Here is a 19,524-nt window from a genome sequence, read left to right as displayed (position 1 = left end):
ATTACAAATCTAACATTACTTTTTTCTTAAACCAAATGGCAGATCCAATATGGACGAAAGCAATTCGAAAATTTTATTTTAACCGCATTTTTGTTTAAAATTTTATATTATAAGAGACTTTTGAAACTGCTGATTACCAATACATTTTCTTTCTGAAGTACAATATTTAGAACCTATTACTATTTATAACCAAAAATCGTTTTGCAAAATTACTGTTATTTTTAAAACAATTAGAATAACTTATAAGTTATTATTCGTAGACTAAATATTTTTCCATATTTCAAAAGCAGACAATTTTACATTAATTTAAAAACAAAACAAACTTATTCTAGAACGATTAGGTAAAATGTAGGAATAAGATTAAACTTAGACAGCATTGTCTGTGATTGCTAAAAATGAGGATGAAATGAAAATAAGTTCGACCATGTTTAAGTGGGAGCTAAAAATTCAAGTGTTTCAAAATGTTAGTTAATTTTAAAAAACTGTAAGTTTCTTTATGTCGTGTTCTAGTTGATAGATCTTGATCTTGTTTTATTTGTATGTACTTTTTGCTAACATTACAAATATGCTCCTCTTTAGCTCAGTGGTAAGACAGCCTACCTTTGGATCCAAGGATTGTGAGTTCGAATCCCAGCTGGGTAGAAAATCGATAATTTCTATCCTTGTGGGATCGGTACTCACCGGAGGGACCGCCGACGTTCGGATACAATTAGCGTGTCTTTGTAAAGACAATGAAACCAACTTTACTAAATAACAAGACATTTACCCAGCATACACACTACACATCAATTACACTATAATCTGATTGCGAAATCAACTGTACCATGCCAATGACCTTAGTTGTCGGGGCATTTAAGCTAGATAAAAAAATGCAATGTTTTAATAATATTCTAAATTAACAACCAATGTAATTTGTCTAAACAGTCAAAAAAATATATTTTTCCCAAAAAATTCTAATTTTTGATTCAATTCTAATTAATATCTACTGTATAATAAATCTAAAAGAACGCTAAAATTATATTTAAAATGAAACTAATTATTATTTTTTAATTATTGTAAACAAATTAGTAGGAATTACTATCTATTTTTTCAATTGTGTGGAAAAATTATCATCTCTTCGAATATGTAAAAAATTTTTCCACCTACCTCTACCGAAAATATACTTTTTCCATCTACCTCCACCGAAAGTATACTTTTCCGGACCTGATTGTAGGGAGCAAAGTTGTACTTTTCCTCCCTAGGGAGGAAAATATTTTTCCTCCCTAGGGAGGAAAAGTAAAAGTGACGTCATGGTATTTCATTCATGAAATATAATTTATTGACGCCCTGTACAATATCTATTTTCTATTACGTAAGTATCTATACATTTTAACGATTATTTAAAAACACTCTGTATTTTGCAGAATGGTAAAAAACAGTAAATTGTTATTTTGAATTAACAATGTTTACATTAATAATTTGACTTATATTTGACAGTTGACAGTTATATTGTAACTACTTGTTAGTTTTAGTTCTAATAAATTTTGTTGGTTAGTTACATATATAAATTAAGTAAAAATGAAAAAATGACTTGTTATTTGAGGAAGGTGGAAAAACCATATGTATAACATGGGAGTAAAGTGCCTTTTCCTCCCTTGAAGGATTACTGCCCTCCGCTACGCGTCGGGCAGTAAACTTCATTCTCGGGAGGAAAAGTAGCACTTTCCTCCCTTGTTATACAAATAGCTATTCCTGACCTGATTGTAGGGAGCAAAGTCGTATTTTTCCTCCCTAGGGAGTAAAAGTACTTTTCCTCCCTAGGGAGGAAAAGTAAAAGTGACGTCATCGTAGTCATTGATGAAATAACTTATTGACGCCCTATACAATATTCTATTATCTATTACGTAAGTATCTATACATTTTAACGTTTATTTATAGAACACCCTGTATTTTGCAGAATGGTAAAAAACAGTAAATTGTTGTTTTAATTTACCAATGTTTACATTAATAATTTGACTTATATTTGACAGCCGACAGTTATAATGCACCTACTTGTTAGTTTTAGTTCTCTAAAAAATTGTGTTAGTTACATAAATAAATTACTTAAAAATGAAAGAAAGGCTTGTTATTTGAGGAAGGTGGAAAAATCATATGTATAACATGGGAGTAAAGAGCCTTTTCCTCCCTTGAATGATTACTTCATTCTCGGGAGGAAAAGTAGCACTTTCCTCCCTTGTTATACAAATAGCTATTTTCTACGTACATAAATTTTATTATTCTAAATGTTTATAAACTAAAAATGTCAATAATTTTGTATTATGATTTTCGACTATAATATATAATTTTTTTGTCTTTTTTTAATATATAGTGCGCTGGAATAAGTATTACCCCCCCCCCCATTAACTTATTCATACATAAGCAAAACAATCGAATAGGTATATTTTTAAAATAATCATAGTATAATATAGCATCAATGTTTCGAACGTTACGCGATCCATCTTCAGGTGACAGCCATAACTTTGATTTTTTTTAAGGAAAAGTGCATCATATGACACCCCATTTAAAAGCTTTTGAAATACTGATTACAAAAATATATAATACTGTAATATTTTTAAGAGCATAGGCGTAAAATTTCGGTTGAATGCTTTTTAAATACATTCATTTTTTTTTTCGAATCATGAGAAAAAGAACAAGTATTTTTAAAAAATTTAAACGCAGAATGAAAGATTACATTATTACCAAGGGCCGAAAGTCCCTTAGAAGAAACAAAAAGTTTATTTTGAATGATATATTTAAAATTAAATTTCACACACAATTTTCTCTTTTTTTCACCAATGTAACTTATTAAAATAAACATTATAGAAGTTTTCAGGGACTTATGGCCCTCGGTAATATACTGTAATCGTTCATTATGCGTTTCATATAAAATTTTCAAAAATACTTATTAGTTTTCTCAGGATTTGAAAAAAAAAAAATGAATGCATTTAAAAAGCATTCGACCGAAATTTTGGCCTACGCTCTTAAAAAGTATTAAAGTATTATACATTTTTGTAATCAGTGTTTCAAAAGCTTTTAAATGAGGTGTCACATGATGTACTTTCCTATTTAAAAAAATCAAAGTTATGATTGTCACCTGAAGAGAGATCACGTAAAGTTCGAAACATTGATGCTATAATATACTATGATTATTTTAAAAATCGACCTGTTCGAGCGTTTTGTTTATGTGCTAAAAATAAATAATAAGTTAATAGTGGAGGATGACACTTATTCCAGTGCACTTAGGGATTGCAATCCGGTCCGGCGGATCCGGTAATCCGGCGGATCCGGTATTTTTTCACCACTACCGGATCCGGCAAATTTTGCCGGATCCGGTCCGGTAACTACGGAAAGAGTTATTTTCCTATAGAATTTTGAATATGGTCTCGAAATCAAACTGTATCGCCTATCAAATATGATACGTACCTCCAAAAGTATGTAAAAGAAGAAATAGGTAAAGAATTATGCCTTGTCTTAGATTGCCGCACACGCTTGAACAGCCTTCTGGCTATGGTCGAAAGATTTTTAAGCTTAAACAGTGTATCGAAAAATATTTAATTGACATAAAATCCAGTATCAAATTTACAAACCATGAATGGTCATCAATTAAAGGTTTAATTGACAGTCTGCAGCCATGTAAACTGGCTGTAGAAGCATTAAGCAGACGAGAGTCTACCCTTCTGACTGCAGATACAACCTTAAAATTTATTTTAGAACAATTAAACAAACAAGGCACGACCTTCAGTGGCGAATTAGCAGACACATTACGTGAAAACTGACTTTTATGACCGGTATATTAATTTATTTACAAAATCCAGCAAAGTATAATGAATATTCAAAACAATCTGATGATACATTTTTCATGCCAAAGAAAACTTTCATGCGACATAAAATGACAGAAATTTTAAAGAGACTTACAACAAATGATGAGGAAAATGTAAAAACTTCGGAAGAAGAAGATGGCAGCTCTGATTCAGATTCCGAACTGGTGAAAACTAATTTAACATTAAAAGAAGAATTAGAAAATCAAATCAATCACGAAATGAAAGATTACAAATACGGCAAGCAAACAAATTACAAAACAGCCCTCGATTTTGAAAAAATATTACAAAGGGAAATGACATGTTACGAATTAGATGGAATAAAAGGAACGTATTTAACCCTTCTATATAACTATTTATTGACCATTAAGCCAACTAGTGTTGAGGCAGAAAGGGCCTTCTCGGCTGCAGGATATATTTGTACTTCTTTAAGAAGTAGGTTAGGAGACGACACAATTAATACAATATGTTTCCTTCGTTCATATTTTCAAATGCAAAAATCAAATTGACTTTTTTAATTATGTGTTTGTTTTTGTTTATTAATTATAGTTAAAGTATAAAAAGTTTATGTTCTTATGCAAAAATTAATGTTTTATTTATATTTTTTGTTTTAAATCATATATAATACTTTACTTAGTGTATCTTGCCAGTGCCAATGGCAATACCGCAAATTGCAAATATAATCAGGTATACTGCCAATCCGGTCGGATCCGACCGGATCCGGCCGAATTATCGTAAATCCGACCGGATCCGGCCGGATTCGAAACCATACCGGATTGCAATCCCTAAGTGCACTGTATATAATATTATTGATATTGATAGTATAAATCTTCTACCTTCATTTGGCATCCGCAGAATTGCCCTATTTTCATTAATTTCTGTCTTATGTTATTGCATAAATAGAATAACTTGTAAACTAACTGATGGATCGGTTTCAAATTTTGAGGGTTTGTTAAGTACCCCAATCCCAACTTGAGGCGAAATACCAAAGTTCTAGGTTAATTTTAATAATAGATATTAACAAATAAGCATTTTGCCTTATTTTGTAGTTTCCAAAGCAACAAATTGACTTTCAGAACTCTTAGCAGGAAACAGGTAGGTTTTCTTTCTATAGGTCTATAATAACTAAAAAATTATCAGCTACCTGAATTATCCAAAGTCCTGAAGAAAATCTTACTTCTCTGGACTATAATATTCTCCATTTCTGAATCCTCGGTATAAATAATCAGTCACGGTCAATTTATCTAGCTGTTTTATATGTTTTTTATTGAACTGTATTGGCATCTAGTGTTAGTAGTAGCTAGGGATTCGACTTGGCGGTTCTTTTTCAAGGACGGCACGTAAAAGGTGTTGAATGAAAAACAGATTAATCTTTTTTTGATAATAAATGGGTAATATAAGTTATGAATGATTGCGTTTTTAGTTATAAGGTTAAGAATTAAGATAGCTGATTAAATGGTTTGTATTTTTTTTCATTTGCGCTGCATGCATCGACGTGAATCTTGACTTTGCCTCTCGTTAAATCTAGGCACGGTTCTCGGGAAGGGGGGTTATCGTGGGAGGTCTTGTCACTGGGAATTTTCCGGCGTCAACTTATTTTATAATGATTCTTTAGTCAAAATTCACTGGGAGCGAAATCGCAGCACGTTCTTTTTTTAACTAAGCGCGAAATTCATTTTTTCTGCACAAAGCTCTACTCTTCCGTAAGCATTTTACATCGTTTGAAATTCATGTTGTATTACCAATTTTTGTTTCTTTCAAAAACTATCAGAAGTAGTTTTGGTGACATTAATACACTAGCCTGAATTTTTTCAGATTTTTCTGACTACTCTAAGACTACCTTTTGAGGCTTTTTAAAAATGATTTTTTCACTTTTTTAACAGTTTTAAACGCTTTTGAGATAGTGCTCTTTTTCCGGGTGTGAGTATATAAATATACTTTTTTCAATTTAATGATATTATTAGTATATGTAAAGACAAAATCCAAGCTTAAATTAGGCGCCAATTTAAAAAATTAACTACATAATATAAGAGAGGTATGTATTTTTGCATTACAGGTGTTACAGGTAGAAATTCAATAACCATGCCGAATTCGACAAAAAATTAGTGCCGTACAAAGGAATAATGGAACGCATATTTAAAATGGCATTATAATGTTATAATAATACTATTATTTAAAAAAAATTGTTTTCTTTTTCAGTACAAAAAATGTTGTAACACTTTGCCAATTTATTATACATCTAATATCTCTAATAATTGTTAATATTATTAGCGGTCAACATATATCTGCATATTTATTTATATAATAAATAAATTATATAATATTATAATTATGTATATTATCGAATTTCTACCGGTAACATCTATAGTGCAAAAATACCTTATATACTCTCGGACAAAAATATTGCATATGCATGTGGAATGAAATTTTTTGTGCTGCTATCCTTAACCCCCCTGTATCATAAGAATATGATTTATTTTCCGAATGCCATTTTTTTAAGTATCACTTAAGAGGAAACAGTAGCGATCAACAGGTAGCAAAAACGCGTTCCAAGATTGCGGCTGTAATTTTGAATATTTTTTCGAGATATTTGGCACACGTATTCGTAATATAATAAAGAATGGCGGTACAGAGCCCAATTTGAAAAATATATTAATATGTGGAAATTACTCTGTATTTAAATACAATCTTAAAAAAACGAGCCTGTACCGCCATTAAGAAGAACAAAAAAATACACTTTCTTCAAATAACCTTTTTTATCCGATGCCTAGATTTTGTGTCATTTTGGAACTACTAATGACATAAAAAATTTTAGTAGTTCCAAAATGACACAAAATCTAGGCATCGGATAAAAAAGTTTATTTAAAGAAAGTGTATTTTTTTGTTCTTCTTAATGGCGGTACAGGCTCGTTTTTTTAATATTGTATTTAATGACACCTGCAAAATCGCTGTTTTAAGGCAGAAACGCATATTAGAGAGTCGCGAACGCGAGAGGACCTCGATTTTTGACCCTTCGCTTCGTTATCGATCATTCGCTATCTGTACACTAAACAGATACGAAACGAATACGTTCTATAACGAAGCGAAGGGTCAAAAATCGAGGTCCTGGACTCGTCGCGGACTAGTCTAGCTCAGATTCTTTACGTTGTTTTTAATCTTCATGAACGCATATGGAAGTCGCGGATGCGACGAGGACTTGATTCACTTTTTAATGAAAATCTCATGTCTTCCACTGTCTTGTCCGCGACTCTAATGCCTTTCTGCCTTTAAAGGCATCGATGGCTTCTTCTGGAGACTGGAACCGCTGTCCACGAAATGAATTCTTAATCTTTGGGAACGTGAAAAGTCGTTGGGACTTTGGTCGGAGCTATACGATGGATGGTTTAACAATTCGATGTTTTGAAGCTCCAAAAACTCTATTGTCTTTTGGGCAGTGTGAGCACTTATGTTGTCTTGATGTAGGATGATTGGGTGTGTTGCTTTGTCAGAATTGCGTGTAACTTCTTGGAAATAAATGGTTATATACGAATCAGAAGTAACCGTTCTTCGATCTTCTAAAGCAATTGTTGCCACATGACCAGATTTTGACAAAAAAGTTGAGACCATTTTCTTTGACACACTTCAAGAACGGACCACTTTTGTTGGTTTTTCCTCATCGTGAGTGAAACACCCACACAGCGGCTTGGTGTTTATTTTCCGGTTCGTAGGAGTAAATTCAAAATTCATCGCCACTAACAATACTGTACCGGGTGTCCCAATAAGAATGGCTCTCGGCCATATCTCAGGAACCGTTTATAGCAGAGCTTTGAAATAAAAAATTTTATAACAAAAGTTACCTCAGGAAAAGCCTGGAAATTATTTTCATAATTGTGGGTCCACCGCTAGAGGGCGTAATTGAATATCAAAAATAAAAAAATCTAAATTTTACAAAATTTTGCTAATGAAGGGGCACTGGAAATCCGATTATTGTATTCATCAAATTCTGCGCATATTTGATTTAACAAGTTTAACTCTACCTTTGCAAATAAGAGGTGGGGGTGAGTGGGAACCTTGTTATGAAAAAATGGCTGTAAGTCCGGTTCTGCTAAATCAAATTTTGAAAACTGGGTCTTGTTGAAGACAGATCTTTTTCTTCAATGTAAGCGTGATAATTTTGAACCATCCTAATAAGTAATAAGCCAGCTGGGAGGCGTTATTTAATTTTTTTCAGAAATCTAGTTTTCTTTGGAAAATATTAAATACAAGTATGCATTTTTAATCATACTTTATAAAATTAGATTAAATTAGCAATAGAATAGCGAAAACCGCATGTCGATACCTTTTTTCTATCTCAAGATATCTCGAGAAACGTGTAAATTTTATACATACTGTTACTATCACCGGTAAACTAAGTTAATGAAAAGTAGTGTGCTGTGGAAAAAAACAAAATAACATTTTCCAGATGTCAACGTATAAAAATATAATTAATTAAACAACAATATAAAGAGAAACAATACTATTAAAATTAAATATAACACAGAACAAAAAGAACTACTTAGTGACGACCTAAATATTCAAATTGTTGCCCATCATACACTTCTCTAGAATACATTATCCAGAGAATACTAAACGTCATTCAAAGCATATCGAGAGCAGAAATTGAGACTGCTGTTCAATCTACTCTTGAAAGAGTAAATGTTTGCAACGAAAATGATGGGCAAAATTTGAACGTTTATGCCATCACTAAATAGTTGTTTTTATTTCTTTGTAATAGGGCTTTCCAACGCTTCTCATTTGTTTCGAGCCTCTGTCATATGCCGTATAATCCGTGTATAATATTAATATACGAGATATGAACGAGGCTCGAAACAAATGAGAAGCGTTGAAAAGACCTAATATACGTTGACAGCTGGAAAATGTTTCTTTGTTATTTCCATAGCACACTACTTTTAATGAATTTCGTTTACCGGTGACAGTAACAGTTATGTTTTTAAATTTACACGTTTTGTAAGATATCTCGAGATAGAAAAAAGGTATTAACATGCGGTTTTCGCTATTCTGTTGCTAATTTTGTCTAATTTTGTAATATGGTATTAAAAATGCATGTTTATATTTAATATTTTCCAAGGAACACTAGATTTCTGAAAAAAATTAAATAACGCCTTCTAGCTGGCATATTACTCAGTAAGTTGGTTCGAAATCATAACTTTTACATTGACGAAAAAGATCTGTTACGCCCTCTAGCGGTGGTCCCACAATTATGAAAATAATTTCCAGGCTTTTCCTGAGGCAACTTTTGTTATAAATTTTTTTATTTCAAAGCTCTACTATAAACGGTTCCTGAGATATGGCCGAGAGCCATTCTTATTGGGACACCCGGTACAACTTTGAGCTTCCCTTGTTTAACCGCTCCAATATTTTTCGACACCAATTGACGTGAACAGCTTTTCGTTCTTCTGTGAGCAAATGATGGATCCAACGGAAAACCAACTTTTTAACACCCAGTTTTTCATGAGAAAGATGCCTCTATCTTCCGGTATGTTACACGGCGGTCATCCTTAATTAGCTGACGAACCGCATCAATGTTTTGCTGTGTGACTGCTGTTTTGGGTGACCTGGCCTGGATTCGCCGCTGAGACTGGAGCGTCCACGCTGAAATTCGTAATACCAGCGGGAAATAGTTGACTGGTGTGATGGTTCATTCTCAAACACAGAAACCATTTCAGCGAGAGATTGCTGTTGAAAAATTGAAAATGTCCTCGGCTAAGATCCATTTTTCGACCGACTAGTTAATTTCAAAAATTCATTGTATCTACATACACGACTTGTTGCGCAATTAAACTCAGAATTTATGTCAACAAAAGATTGAGGTTACACTGGTGTCGAAAGGTTTTATTCTTGGCGCCCTCTAAGCGGCTATATGCAAAATTAAATAGACAAACCTCGTACTGTATCGTGATACCCGCTGTATAGTATTTAGATCGATTGTCAAAATGATTGTTGTACTGACGCTGTTTATGAACTTTCGAGTTACATTCCTGGCCAAAAAAATCGGGACACCTTAAAAATGGGTCATTTTTTATGTCTAGAATTTCCTAAACCTGTTATCCGATTTAAGTGATTTTTTCAATATATTATAGCCTTATTTTTTAACAATATCGCTGCAATAATATTGTTCCTAGACAGGTAAATTGTCATTGTATACCGGGTGTACCAATTAAACTGTGGTTTTTTCTCAAAGTTCGCCACACCCTGTGGAATATTCTAACATTTATAAAATACTGAAATTAAAACCCAACTATAGCCCCAGGTTTTCTTAACATTCTGTTTTTCGATTCATTCGCTTATGTTGAATAATAAAAAAGTGGTACTTTAACAACTAGCCATATTTTTCATCAATACAGGGTGTTTTTAAATAAGTATGACAAACTTTAAGGGGTAATTCTGCATGAAAAATAATGACAGTTTACTTTATAAACGTATGTTTGCAAATTATTCGTTTCCAGATACGGGGTGTTGAAATTTTTCTTACAAACTGACGATTTATATAGTGCTCTAAAACCGGTTGAGATATGCAAATGAAGTTTGGTGGGTTTTAAGAGGTAGTTATTGCGCATTTTTGACATACAATTAAGAATTTTATATTCACCATTGGCGCACATACGGGTAATACGACCCGTACGGGCAATGGTCTGAATTGTTTTAAAGAAAAATTAGTACGCCACTGAGATATTTCAAATTAAAAATCATTTTTGAATTCCTCGTTCAATTTACAACGAAAAATCTTTCTTGCCCCCTTTTTTAATATGAGACGACGTTTTTATGCAAAAGAAATAAAACATCTAAACGCTTACAAAGTATTCGAGGTAGTTTCCATATGCATAGAAACTTACATATTTCAAATAAACGTTAAGATTTTTATTTTTTTGCATGAAAACGGCGCCTCATATGAAAAAAAGACAAGAAAGATTTTTTGTTGTAAATTGAACGAGGAATTCAAAAATTATTTTTAATTTGATATATCTCTGTGGCGTACTAATTTTTTCTATAAAAAATTCAGAACATTACCCGTACGGGTCATATTACCAGTATGCGGGCCAAAGGTGAATATAAAATTCTTAGTTGTATGTCAAAAAATGCGCAATAACTACCTCTTAAACCCCATCAAATTTCATTTGCATATTTCAACCGGTTTTAGAGCAATACATAAATCGTCAATTTGTATGAAAAATTTCAACACCCCGTATCTCGGATACGCAGCATTTGCGAACATACGTTTATAAATATCATTGTCATTATTTTTTCATGCAGAATTACCCCTTTAAGTTTGTCATACTTATTTAAAAACACCCTGTATTGATGAAAAAACATGGATAGTTGTTAAAGTACCTAACTTTTTTATTATCCAACATAAGCGAATGAATCAAAAAACATAATGTTAAGAAAACCTGGGGCTATAGTTGGGTTTTAATTTCAGTATTTTATAAATGTTAGAATATTCCACAGGGTGTGGCGAACTTTGAGAAAAAAACACAGTTTGATTAGTACACCTGGTTTACAATGACAATTTACCTGTCTAACAACAATTTTATTACAGCGATATTGTTAAATAATAAGGCTATAACATATTGAAAAGATCACTTAAATCGGACAATAGGTTTAGGAAATTCGATTCATCAAAAATGACCCATTTTTAAGGTGTCCCGATTATTTTGGCCAGTAGTGTATTACCATAAATTGTATGGTAGTTTAAGTCCAAAATTAGGAAATACTTTTTTCAAGTAATTCAGTATAAACTTTTTGTATGATAAAATTAGCCATCAATATGGAAATTGAAAACGTGGCAGACCTATTAGGTCTGTGCAGAATGCGAAACACTTGTTCAATATTTTGTACTGTTCAAAGACCCACTTCATAAACTATTAATTCTAAAGTGACTTCTTCACCATCAAATTAATATTTCCTAATATAAAACTCAATATAAAAATTGTATACCAAATCGAAAAGCCATTGATGCTTAAAATCAACGTGCCAACGATTAAATTAATTAGTCACTGCTAAACTATCGATTATCTATTCATTTGAAGAGTAATGGTATGTACAAACAGTGAAGACTAGCGCCTTCCTTAATCAGTGTACCTTGTAGTGGCCGGTGAAAGTAGATTTAGAAAGATGGGTTTGTTTTTAGGTCATTTTAGACATCTGCCAACATCAATAACTCATCAGTTTTATATGATTCGCGGTAAATAATAAACTAGTGCTCTTTGAAAAGTGAATAGATAAATGAGTCATGCTGTTCAATTTGTCATTTTCGCACAGGTTTGTCATATTAGTCTAGTCGCAACATAGGGGGTCCCGTGGACACTTTTAGTTCGCCGCGATTTGATGGTGGTATTATAGGTTTTTTGGGTCGCTGAATCCAATGGAAGTGGTCTGGAAGCCCAAATGTGGTGCGTTTAATTGTTATTAACAAATTATGGTAAAATTAGGTGTTTTTTAGGAATTATTAGAAGCCCTGTAAATAAATATTTTTGGTCGCTGAATCGAATGCGACTAGTCGCGATTACTCAAAATATGTTCTTATTTTGTTAATACCAAAATAATAATTTATTCGCCGAAAAGCTCGAAATGCGCTATCTACAGCAAGTTTGTAGTCTTTTTCATAGTATTTTTATACGCTAAATCCATTGTCACTAGTCGTGATAGCTTAAACCACGTTCCGACTTTGTTATTAATGAATTATTGCAAAAGTAACGGTTTATAGTACGTTCACTCACGGTTTTTACTCTAAATTTAAAAAAACCACTTGGATAACTATTGATTATATTCAAAATAAGGTGGCTAAAAGGAACTACAACGTTAACGGGGTTTTATTATTTCATATGGTCAATGGACATCTATATATGAAAAAACCGCGGAGTGCTACCAATTAAAGGGGTGCGTTTTTGAGAAATGGGCGAATTAGTCCCTGGGCACAGGTTACATCAGGGTGAGTTCTATGCACTTTTGGTACAAACATATCTACATAAAAATTGTTCCTGGTTAAATTTCCTATCTAAATATCACTATTTAAAGTCAATGATACTTTTTTTTACAAAAATATATTTAAAAGAAAAAGCACAAAGAAACCAAAAAGAAAGAAATTTTGTTTTTTGTCCCATAACTTTTGTCCACGAGAATATAGGTATAGACATTGCTTTAGAGAAAAAAACCTACATACTTCTTCTTTAAAATGTTGTTCAGTAGAGGTAATTAGGATTTATAGTTTTCGAAATATGATTTTTCAAAATTTGCCACTCACAGCAATTTTGGGCAATTTTCCTTGTTATTTCGCAAATATTGTTCGTAACTTTTTTCTACGTAACTCTAGGTATATACAATGGTACACGTAATAGGAATAGAAATCAATTACCTTTAAAATGATCTACTGTATAACGTTGTACGACTTTTTTTAAAGAGATTATGGCTTTTCAAGCTTTTATACTTTTAACGATTTTTTATAATATAATATAAAAATAAAATAATATTATTATATAATATATTATATAATATTATATTATATATATTATATATTATATATTATGTATTATATATTATATAATACCTAACATAAAAATATTATTTTTTACATTTTTTACGATTATTTTTGAAATTTCTCATTATAACTTTTTCCTTGTACATGAATATACTATATATTGCTCAATAATGAGGGCTTACTTTTTGTTCTTTAAAATGGTGTATCAACTATAATTAAATAATGGAAACCGAGTGATTCTTTGATATTTTTTTTACCTGTATTATTTAAAATTATTTCTTTTACAAAAATTATATAAACATTAGTTTTAGAAAATCACTTTAGTTAAAATTATTTAAACGTTGACATTTAAAAAATTTTCAAAATCAAAGTCCATCTCTTCGTTAGCAATAGCTTCAATATCTTCCTCTGACACCTCAGTTATCTTAGAGTTCCCACAATTATTAGTACCCATGCACATGCACCCTTTGCAGAATATTGAAAAACTAATTCCTATCTTCCTACAATCGCAGTTTTTTGTACATCCTTTGGTACATTTACATTCTATTTTTTCAAGCAATGCTTACAGAAGCTTTTACAGTAAATATTGGAATTAATCCATATTTTGAAGTTTGCCCGGCCGAGTCAACTGGATCCAAAGTATTACCTATAAAAAATAAGATTAAATCATAACAGAAAATCACATAAAAAAGTTATAATGAGAAATTTAAAAAATAATTATAAAATCAAAAATCGTTGCAAGTACCTACTTATTACATTTTGAAAAAGCATATCTTATTCAAAAATAATCCTAGAATTTTTTATAATACACCATTTTAAAGTAAACCGAATAAGCTTTCTTTTTTATTATATGATATACATATACCTAAATGTAGAAAAAAAAGTTATAATGGGAAATTTAAAAAATAATCGTAAAAAATATAAAAACTCGTTAAAAGTATAAAATTTTGAAAAAGATAACCTCTTTAAAAGAAGTCGTACACCATTATATAGTAGAACATTTTAAAGGTAATTGATTTCTATTCCTCTTACATGTACCATTGCATATGCCTAAAGTTACGTAGAAAAAAGTTACAGAACAATATTTGCGAAATAACAAGGAAAATTGCCCAAAATTGCTGTGAGTGGCGATCTTTGAAAAATCATATTTAGAAAACTGTAAATCCTAATGACCTCTACCAAACACCATTTTAAAGAGAAAATATGTAAGTTTTTTTTAGCAATATGTAAGCAATATATATACCTATATGCCCGTGGACAAAAGTTATGGGACAAAAAACAAAATTTCTTTCTTTTGTGTTTCTTTGTGCTTTTTCTTTTGAATATATTTTTGTAAAAAAAAAGTATCTTTGACTTTAAAAAGTTATATTTAGATAAGAAATTTAACCAGAAACAATTTTTATGTAGACGTGTTTGTACCAAAAGTGCATAGAACTCACCCTAATGTAACCTGTGCCCAGGGACTAATTCACCAATTTCTCAAAAACGCACCCCTTTAAATGGTAGCACTCCGCGGTTTTTTCATATATAGAGATTCATTGACCATATGAAATAATAAAACCCCGTTAACGTTGTAGTTCCTTTCTATAGTACATAATCAATAGCCTATGACATGAAATTTGGCATACACGTAGCTAACATGTCAAACAAAACAAGTGATATTTTGCCGATGTCTGCTTTTACCCTGGGGGTGACTTTCACCCCTTTTCGGGGGTGAAAAAGAAACCTTTAAAATAAGTCCGGAAGTGGATAAACTGGTTAATTCTAAACAACTTTTGTTCTATAGAGTTTTTTCACTAAGCCAATACTTTTCGAGTTATTTGGTTTTTTTGTTGAAAAATGAACATATTCACTCGCAAATAACTCGAAAAGTATTGACTTAATGAGAAAACTGTATAGAACTGTTGCTTAGAAGTAATCCGTTTATCCAATTCCGGACTTATTTTAATACCCAAAACGGGGTGAACCTCACCCCCAGGGTAAAAGCACACATCGGCACAATATCGCTTGTTTTGTTTGACATGTAAGCTACGTGCATGCCAAATTTCATGTCATTCCAAGTGGTTTTTTTTAATTTAGAGCAAACACCGTGAGTAAACGTACTATAAACCGTTATTTTTGCAATAATTTATTAATAACAAAGTCGGAACGTGGTTTAAGCTATCACAACTAGTGACAATCGATTTAGCGTATAAAAATACTACGAAAAAGACTGCAAACTTCGAGCTTTTCGGCGAATAAACAATTATTTTGTTATTAACAAAATAAGAACACATTTTGAGTAATCTCGACTAGTCGCATTCGATTCAGCGACCAAAAATACACCAGAGAAGACCTGAACACTATCAATTTATTTACAGGGCTTCTAATAATTCCTGAAAAACACCTAATTTTACCATAATTTGTTAATAACAGTTAAACGCACCACATTTGAGCTTCCAGACCACTTCCATTGGATTCAGCGACCCAAAAAACCTATAATACCACCATCAAATCGCGGCGTACTAAAAGCCGTTAGTAATATAAGGTTAGGTTAGTAATATAAACAAAATTTAAATAACGATAAACTACTTGTGAAAACAATGAAGGGCCTCAATATCAAACCAATTTATTTTAATCTGTATGTACTGAAACAGGTGGCCGGAAAAATTCACGTGCCAGAAAAGGATGCGGTTTCAGACCGTAGTCAATACGGCGAAAGAAGAAAATAAGAAGAAAAAAGAAATCATCAAAATTGTTAATTAAACTAAACTATTTTATTTTAAAAGACTAAGTTTTCAATCTAATAGTTTTCACTAAGAGAGTGCAGCAAGCACCTCTACCGGTTTCGAAACTTATTAGTCTCTCATCAGGAGGCACATATGCTGCTCTCTCTGACCCAACCAGGACAAACCCCGGCGTGCAGTTACGGATTGCAACGAACGAAATGGCAGGGGTGCCCTAGCGGCAACTGCTATCAAAAGACTAAGTTTTCAATCTAATAGCACATAAAATAACATTAAAAATATTACTCTACATCCCACCAGATTGAAAACAAGGGGGACCTTCTTCAGCATCCGTTATGGCTTGCAAATTTTAGAAGCCTCGGAGGTGTAACCAGAGAAGGTTCCCATTGTTTTCAATCTGGTGGGATGTAGAGTAATATTTTTAGTGTTTTTTATGTGCTATTAGATGAAAACTTAGTCTTTTGCTAGCAGTTGCCGGCTAGGGCATCCCTGCCATTTCGTTCGTTGCAATCCGTAAGTGCAGGCCGGGGTTTGTCCTGGTTGGGTCAGAGAGATCAGCATATGTGCCTCCTGATGAGAGACTAATAAGTTTCGAAACCGGTAGAGGCGCTTGCTGCACTCTCTGATTGAACTAGAATATAATGCGGCTGTAATCTCGTGTTGCAACGAAATTGAAAATAGTTATTCATTTTTTTTTATTTTATTTTAATTTTATAATACATGTTGATCATCCAATAACAATCGAGTTCCGTTATAAACTTTCGTGTCATTTCACTTCTTCCCGTTTAGGTCTCCATTCTGAACGTGTCTTAAGCGGCTAGGATTCAATAATAGAATGCAAGATAGCAAATTTTCAATCCATAAGATTTTTTAAATAACAATTTTATAAAACACTAGTTTAATATTCAAAATTAATATTCAAACTAGACTATCTTTGTTTTCATTCACCAGTCAATCTTGTTTTTAATAATTGCTGAATCGAATAAATCGTTTAAATTAACACCTAAATAAGTTCTGTTAATACTTCATACGAAGATGTTCATACGAATTAAGATGACGTACTTGTATTCCTTATTAAACCGAGGATCTAATTTAGTAAGGGGTCACCCACGCATGGGAATTTTATTTGACTAATACTGAAAAGAATTCATAGGCGTAACCAGGGGGGGTTTTGGGGGTTATAACCCCCCCCCCCCATTGGGATGTACTTTGAGCTCTATACGCCATACCCTTCAGAGACCTTCCAGTAGTTGTAACCCCCCCCCCTTAGGATCATCCTGGTTACGCCTATGAAAGAATTTGTAAATTAAACTACTTTAATAACTTACAACCGATTTTTTACATATTGTCATAAAACTATTTTCTTGTGTTATGCCCTACACAGAATATTAATAAAAAGAAATAAACACAATAAATCGAAATAAAAATTACAATATTTTGTTTTTACCGAAAATAAAGGTGTGCGTAGTTAATTCGCAATATCATTGAATCAAAAATTTTCATTGCGCCGGAGGCTGTATTAAAAAATAAAATATATTTGCCGAAAAAAAAACGTGCGTTTCTTTTGAGTAATGAGGTAAAAAATCTGATACAATACAACTGGATCGACAAAACTTGTTTTACTTAAGGGAGTAGGCACACAATCTTGGTCCAATGCTATTTAAATGCATTTTTTTCAAATCCTGAAAAAGCTCATAAATATTTTTGAAAAATTTAAACGCAGAATGAAAGATTACATTATTACAATAAACCAGAAGTTTCTTTTAAATGAAATATTTGAAATAAAAAATCACACTGAATTTTCTCTTTTTTTTCACCTCTGCAACTTATTAAAATAAACAATATAGAAGTTTTCAGGGACTTTCGGTTCTCGGTAATAATGTAATGTTTCATTCTGCGTTAAATTTTTCAAAAATACTTTATTAGTTTTCTGGGGATTCGAAAAAAATGAATACATTTAAAACACATTGAATATTTTGACAGTCGACATTTTGCGCTTATGCCCTTAAAGATTAGATTTTCTACCGAAAAAAATTTAAAAGCAAATATGAAATTTTCCTGTTTAGAACTCTAGGACACTAAGCAAAAAAGCAAACCAAAATATTCGCTCCGTGCATGACTGACGCGACACCTAGCGTAGTCGCCTGAAATTTTTGGCGAACACAATTTGATGTTAAACATATGATACACATATGACATATTTGACGTTAATGTAATATTTTTATTTACCATTTTTGATAAAATTTATTATGCAAACAATAAGTTTCAACGAGTGTCAAATAAACGTCACATTAATAAACGGATATTTGGAAGTTCTCTGAAGAAAATATCAATTTTAAGGGTTTTTCTTCACTTTTTCGTTATAGTTTAGTTTTCGGTGTTAACATTAATTAAGTGTACATCGAAAGCAATTAGGCAATGTGAATTATTATTACCAGATTTTAACATTAGCTGGGTCTATTGAACTATTACTTTTGTGGTGTGTGTAACAAAAAATGGAAATAGACGACGATAGGAATATACCACCAGATCGGGGAAGGAAAGAAAGTCAGTATGAAAATATAAAAATAAATAATAAAAATCAAAACGGCAATAATAAGGTAAGCGAAATATCTATTGAAAAAAATTATTATTTAATTATTATTCGCCAAAGTTGTCATATTTCGCCACTACGGGCGCTGGCATAGTTTCGTCTAGCCCCACCATGGCCACGCACGGAGCCCATAAAAGTATTGTACTGTTGATTCAGATAACGAAATAAAATCACGTTAAACATTATTTTTTCTAAAGTGATGTATTCCACAAAATAGTTTAATATTTAATGTCATTAGCTCTCTCTCTCTCTCTTCCATCCTAGTCCATCGGAGTGTAATGGTCATTATGTCGTAAACGTCTGTGTGACTGATCATTTCTTTCAACTCATGCATAAATCTTTTGTATATTCCTGTAATTTGATCAATCCATCTTGTTGGGATCTTCATCGTGATCTTCGACTTCCCATGTTTCCTTGTATAATGAGTCTTTCCATGTTTTCTGTGTCTGCTCTCATAACATATCCAAAGTATTTTAATTGTTGGCGGTAGACTTTGCTGGAGAGCCGTTTGCTGACTTTTACTCATTTAAAATTAAATTATTTGTCCGGTGATCGGTACATGGAAGTCGTAACGTTCTTCTCTTTCAGGACATTTCAGTGTCGTCTACCATTCTTCTCTCCGCTTGTATTAGGGTCCAAGATTCACATGCCTACATCAGTATTGAGAACATGAACCAGTTGATCAACCTCAATTTTAGAGTTCGTGAAATTTGAGTCCTTCCATATTTTGGCCAGCTTTCCTACGGTGACTTTTGATAGATCATATCTACGTTTTATTTCTTCCTGCAGTGACCCTGTCTTTATGGGCTCTTTATTAAAATGGGTTTTATTAGAATACGAATAGGGGGCATACTT

General features: G+C 32.2%; 1 protein-coding gene across 3 annotated transcripts in view; it reads right to left on the bottom strand.

Annotated features, from left to right (window-relative positions):
- Positions 1–19,524, bottom strand: part of LOC114326685 (F-box/WD repeat-containing protein 1A) — a 321,344-nt gene that overhangs the window by 171,172 nt on the left and 130,648 nt on the right. The gene's annotated exons all lie outside the window — the stretch shown is intronic.

Source organism: Diabrotica virgifera, chromosome 5 (assembly GCF_917563875.1).
Source record: "Diabrotica virgifera virgifera chromosome 5, PGI_DIABVI_V3a".
Classification (NCBI taxonomy): domain Eukaryota; kingdom Metazoa; phylum Arthropoda; class Insecta; order Coleoptera; family Chrysomelidae; genus Diabrotica; species Diabrotica virgifera.
The sequence above is the reverse complement of the archived record's forward strand: the minus strand, read 5'-3'. Positions and strand labels throughout refer to the sequence as shown.